Source organism: Phoenix dactylifera, chromosome 16 (genome assembly GCF_051530095.1).
Source record: "Phoenix dactylifera cultivar Ajwa chromosome 16, Ajwa_hap1_PhDact_Kaust_v1.1, whole genome shotgun sequence".
Taxonomy (NCBI): Eukaryota; Viridiplantae; Streptophyta; class Magnoliopsida; order Arecales; family Arecaceae; genus Phoenix; species Phoenix dactylifera.
The window spans coordinates 2,531,483-2,537,954 of record NC_143205.1 but is presented as its reverse complement, the minus strand read 5'-3'; the positions used below and the strand labels follow the sequence as shown (position 1 = coordinate 2,537,954).

Below are 6,472 nucleotides of genomic sequence, written 5' to 3'. Positions count from 1 at the left end.
GAGCGCGTAGGATTGAGTGTGAGCTTTGAATCCCAAGCGCACGAGAGTGATTGAGCTTGAAATCACTTGGGAAGCTTGAAAACACTTGATTTCTTCACTTGAATGCACTCACTTCCTTGAACTTTTCTTTCTTACTTCTCTCTTGAATGATCTAGCTTTGGGTTGGTGAAGAGTTGTTGAGAAGCACTTAAGAGGTCCCTTTTATAGCCCAAAAAGCAAATATAGCCGTTAGAGACAAAGAAAGAAGGATTTGAAATTCAAACCAAACCTGAAAAGCTGTCAGTCGCGTCCCAGTCACTCCGGGGACGTCTCCGCTTCAACGGGAGACGTCTCGGCTACAAGATTTTACTTTTTCCGTTGTCTGGGGTTGACTCGGCACTTTCAGGGGACGTCTCGGCTTGTTTGCACTTTTTGAATGGGGACGACTCCGCAGATCTGGGGACGACTCCGCTTCTTTATCTCCGAAGAACATGTCCTCTGGTATTTCCTGAGAGAGTCGACTCCGCTCCTTCAGGGGACGTCTCGGGTTGTCTGCACTTTATGCATGGGGACGACTCCGCTGTCTCAGGGTCGACTCCGCTTCCTTATCACCCAAAAAACCATTCTCTGGAAAACCCTGAGAGAGCCGTCTCCGCTATCTTAGGGACGACTCGGGAAGTCTCCTTTTTACTTGCGGGGACGACTCGGCTTACTGTGGGGACGTCTCGCGCATATCTCTTGAAAACTGCCTTTCTGCCGCCACTGAGAGAGTCGACTCCGCTACTGAGAGAGTCGACTCCGCTAACGCGGGGACGACTCGGCAGGTGTCGGGGACGTCTCCAAGTGTGCCGGTTCTTCCTGTTTGTGCCAGAGACGTCTCTGAAACTATCCGGAGACGTCTCGGCTGTCCCTGATCTGTTTTCTTTAACTCAAAATATTCTTCAATAAATTCATAAAAATTATGGAAACTTGCCTAGACATTTCTTAACAATATTCTTAATAAGACACATGAATTCCTCAATTAAATTGTTAAGATATAATGGAATTTTACTCTAGTGTTTTGTATTCATCAAAATCTATTAGGAGGTCAACATTTATCTTTAAAAGCATCGAGCCATAGTTCAAAGTATTTTGGCTAAGTATTGAACTCCCAAAGTCTGAAGCTCGAGTCGACTCCGGAAGATTGCGAGTCGACTCTAAGTGTTTCAGAGGTTCTGGCACAAGATCGAGTCGACTCCGGTATACTACGAGTCGACTCCAACTGAGAACAGACAGAATGACAGAAAGATGAACTTCAGACCCTGTCACCGAGTCGACTCCAGAGGGCTTCGAGTCGACTCCGATGCTTGCTGAGTCGACTCCCGACGGTTCCGAGTCGACTCCAAAAAGTAACAGACAGAAAGACAGAGAAGTGTTTTCTAGATCCTGTTACCGAGTTGACTCTAGAAGGATGCGAGTCGACTCCAACATTTGGCGAGTCGACTTCTAAACATGCCAGAGTCGACTCTCAGAGGAAAGCGGACTGAAAGGCAGAAAACCAAACTCAGTGACCCTGTGAACGAGTCGACTCCGAGAATTCAGGAGTCCACCCCAAGTCAGCCGAGTCGACTCCAGCAAAGTGCGAGTCAACTTCGAGACAGCTCAGATCAACAGACAGAGGATCGATTTTTTGGGCTCTGAGAGCCGAGTCGACTCCAAGAGGATCCGAGTCGACTCGAGAGAGAAATGCAGAAAAATAAATCTCTGGAATCCTAAGAACGAGCCATCTCCAAAATGCCGAGTCATCTCCAGATCTTGGCGAGTCGACTCCGGGGTTGAACCGAGTCGACTCCAGGTTGGGACGTCACTTTAATTCAAATCCTGAACAGTGGGCGAGTCGTCTCTAGTAAAGCATGAGTCGACTCCAGCAACAGCCGAGTCGACTCCAGATCGAGCGAGTCGACTCCGACCCCAACGGATACATTGTCAGGAGATGCAGACTATGCAGAACGGCCACAAATCAATGTCTAACAGCTATTTTTCAAAAGAGACTGTTTAAATAGCCAGAGTAAACAGTAGTAGATAATAAAAGAGCTATTCCATTCAAGTAAAAAGAAATTTCCACCTACCAAGAGTTCTCAAGAGTAAATACAAGCAAAAGAAGGAAGAGGTGCATTCAACTCCATCCGACAAGCACTTCCTTCACTTTCAAGGCTCTCCTACTGTCCTCAAATCTTTAGTACTTTCCAGAGGAGATCCAGAAATCAAGAAGTCACAACTTCCCATTCCAAAAACTGTTTGAGGGCTTCTAACCTTTACTTTGCATTTATTGTTTTCACATCTGCTTGTTTAAAAGCTTTCTCTGTGAAATCCCAAACACTACTTTTCTTACTTGATTTAATTAGGGGATTGAATCAAGAGTTGTAAGGTTAGTTGGTGAGCCGAAGTTAAAACCAACGATGTAAGGGTTTGATTGTGATCCCAGGAAAACAATCGGATGGTTCTAGTCGGTGAGCCTGTGAAAACCGACCGAGTTCGTTGTGATCTCGCGAAAACAACAAGTTGGGTTGTGAACTTGTAAAACAATCGGCTGTAATCCAATGGATTATAGTGAACTCCCAAGTGAAGCTTGGGGAGTGGACGTAGGAGCAAGGGTTGGCTCCGAACCACTATAAAATCTCCTTATGTTTGCATTGGCTATTTGTCTCTTCCAATCTCCTCATCAAGAAGCTTAATTAACTTGCTTGCATTAGATTTAATTATTAAATAATCAAGTTTTTTAATTGGTCGAGAATTAATCCAAATCCAATTCACCCTCCCTCTTAGGTTGTCTCTTTGGGCAACAATAGTTACAACAATATGTAATATGTACAAAAAAAATATAGACTATCAATGTGGCTAATAGGAAAATTATATCAAGTCTAATAAGGAGGTATCAATCATATTTGGACTAGTATATTAATATAAATATGCTTAACAATTAATTATTTTTTATTATAAATGACCAACAAATTAAAAAAAACTTCAAGAATTCTACAATAATAAGATATAGATATTCTTTTTTATTCCACAATAACTTCATCATCTATGGAGATGCAAATTGAGTAGATTAGCATATGTAAAATGCTCTATATGTAAAATTAAGATTTTATGAGGTGAGCAATTATATGCATAGCATGATTAGAACCATTCCATTAAGTTGATATATAGAAACCAAAGATCATAAAGCATCAAGAACAAGAATTTAAAGACTTTTCTTTAAATTTTCTTTGCATTACAAGATTACTAGGTATAAAACTTAGAATCTGATAATTTTTTAAAACAAAAATAGTGAAAACAGATGTGCCTAGAAGAAGTCTTTTTCTAGCTCTAACATGCATGTTTTTTGTTGACAAAGATATAAAAACTATAAAATTTATAAAAATAATTAGCATTAGTGTATTGAAGATCGCAATAGAAAGTATACATATTAAGAGCTCAGTTTGAGCAAAAAAGAAAATAGTTGATTACCATTAAGGTGCATAACCTAGTTTTAGAGTTGTAGAGTTGACTGAAAGATGGTTAAATTTGACTTTTTGAGACATTGATTGAATTTGACTTGGATAAGCCTGACGGCACATCTAGATTGATGAAAATACCGCTTGCACACTACAAATATGAAAGCCTTGTTTTGAGTTTTCAATTTATGGCCTTCTGGACTTTGAAGAATCATATTCATAGAGAATCTTCTAAAGATTTGAAGATTCAGAACTAGACATCTTCATATATTTCTATAATAATCACTTGAGGGATTTATAGCAGAACTAAGATCCTTTGTTTGATAGGTTTTTATGAAATTCAGAAAGAATAATTAGTAAGATATTATTTCATATGACCGTTGTTGTTCACAGGAGTTGAACAACTTAAATGAAAAGTGAATGCAACACGTGAAATTATGTTGGTCTGTAAAAGAGGATCCATAGTGCTATTTAACAACTAACTTTTTTGTTGGTAAGGAATGCTACTTGACAACTTGTGAAGAAATTTAACTTAGATCTATCTAAAGCTTTTATAGCTCAACAATTTTGTCAATAGCACAATATTACTAAGGTTGTTGAATTCACTTGTTATGATGATTGTTTTCCATGACTAGAAATCAATGGAAAGAAATTCCATCACTTTTATGTATAGTTTTTCTTATCACAATAAGGAAAAAAGAAATAAATGTATATTAATTTTAGAATTTTTCATCTTGTTTAGCTTCCTTTGTTCCCTCACTGCATCAACTAAACCCTCAAGATGATTTCATCTCAACCTTACATTAAATAGTGTCCCTAGCAAAATTACGAGATCAAAAAAATAACCAAGTGAAAGCTAATTTCATTCCAAAAATCAAGGCCTCCTGTTCCAAATTTGGCACTCAGGTTCTATAAAATTGGTTCCTGGTGGCAGACTTTAGGCTTAGTGACTCTTGCTTGCATTAAATTTGTAATGATATGGTAGTCTGTTGGTAGAAATGGCAAAGGATTCTCTGCCGTTGGCTAGCTTCTCGTTGGACAAATGGACCAAAAGGAAAAGAGAAAAGGGTCCAAAAGTAGACATGCATATATAAATGACTTTATTTTAAGCAACGTCAAGGGTCCATAGCTCAGTGGTAGAGCATTTGACTGCAGATCAAGAGGTCACCGGTTCGAACCCGGTTGGGCCCTTATTAACTTTTTGTTTCTAATATTCCACGTGAAAGATCTAAATAACTCCTTGTGCATAAACTTCTTTTTACAAGGATGGAAAAATTGAAAGATCAAAGTCACACTGTTCCAAAAAATCAAAAGGGATAAAGAGAAATTCTAAAAATACTTATATATTAATTTCCTTTTCATCTTTATATTGTTGTAAGAAATATTCATTTTCTGTTATAAATATTGGATAAATTGAATCATCAAAGTTACATTGCTGTAAAAAAGAAAATAAAAATAAAAAATTCACAAGATACCTATATTTATTTTTTTCCTTGCTAGAATTTATGCAAAAAAAAGCTATACATGGTTTTTGTTACAATTATTGCAAAATTGAATGATCAAAGTTGGAAAAGTGATGGAATTTCTTTCCATTAATTTGGACCCTTATTAATCATTTTATTCTTAATATTCCAACAAAAATGAAAAACTATATATTTTTATTATTTTTAATTGTTTAACAATTATTACTGAAAAGCTATGCCGAAAAATGAAAACTGTTATTAATTTTTTGTTCCTAATATTCCACAAAATGGATATATATATATATATATATATATATATATATATATATATATATATATATATATATATATATATATATATAATTTTAAAATACCTATACCAAAAACTGAAAGCTCTAAATAGCTCTATGTACATAAACTTCCTTTTACAATGATGGAAAAATTAAAAGGTCAAAGTCATACTGTTCCAAAAAATCAAAAAGAATGAAAAGGAATTCTAGAAATACTTATACATTTATTTCTTTTTCCATCTTTATATTGTTGTAAAAAATATTCATTTTCTATTATAAGTATTGGAAAATTAAATGATCAAAGTTGCATTGCTGTAAAAAAGAAAATAAAATAAAACGAAATTCGAAAAATACCTATATTCTTTTTTTTCCTTGCTAGAATTTATGCATAAAAAGCTGTACATGTTTCTTGTTACAATTATTACAAAATTGAAAGATCAAAGTTGGAAAAGTGATCGAATTTCTTTTCATTATTTTGGACCCTTCTTAATCTTTTTATTCTTAATATTCCAACAAAAATTAAAAATTATATATTTTTTTTATTTTTAATTATTTAACGATTATTACTTATAAAACTATTTTTCTTTTTATTTTTTATTTTTTTTACAATTGATGAGAATTTTTATTTTATTTTCTTTTTCAGAACACTGCAACTTTGATCATTGGATACTTTCTCTTCCGTCAACTAATTGAGCCAACTAAGGAGCCAACCATAGGAAAAGGAGAGAGAGAGGGGATTACGAATACATTGTAGCTGCTCAAAAATATTAAGCTCTATGATTTGTAATTGAACCATCTCAAATATCGGAGAATAAAGTGACCATAGCACCATGGAACTCATAACCAACATTTTTTAATGCGTGCATTTTTTCTGAAGTTGGCCAGGAGGTGCACGTTGTCCCAAGCTTCTCCAATCCACTAAATGAGATATTCCAAATATGATGGTGGTCGTCTCTCCGGTGACCTTACGGATGCAAAACAACCACAACCAGGATCCCCACAGGGTTGGAAGTGGGCTTGGTCCGGCCTGAGGGCCATCAAGCCAGACCGTGGGTTAGGCTATGACCGGAGTAATTTTGGATTGGGTTTGGAACTAAAATTGGGTCCGGACCTAAAGTTAGGGTCCAAATTTCGAATACCATTGAAGCTGGGCTTGGATAGTTATGTGGCCCGGTTCGGGCCGGCCTGAAAACCGTGCCCCCGACTTAGCCTGAGAACCGAGCCCGGATTCCAACTGATGCAGGGACCCATTTGGTACTGTCGA

At 36.6% G+C, this 6,472-nt stretch overlaps 1 non-coding gene across 1 annotated transcript; it reads left to right on the top strand.

Moving 5' to 3' along the window:
- The first annotated feature begins 4,574 nt into the window (after nt 1-4,574).
- TRNAC-GCA (transfer RNA cysteine (anticodon GCA)) lies at nt 4,575-4,646 on the top strand. The gene has a single exon. It is a non-coding gene; the product is annotated as a tRNA-Cys (tRNA).
- Nucleotides 4,647-6,472: the final 1,826 nt, after the last annotated feature.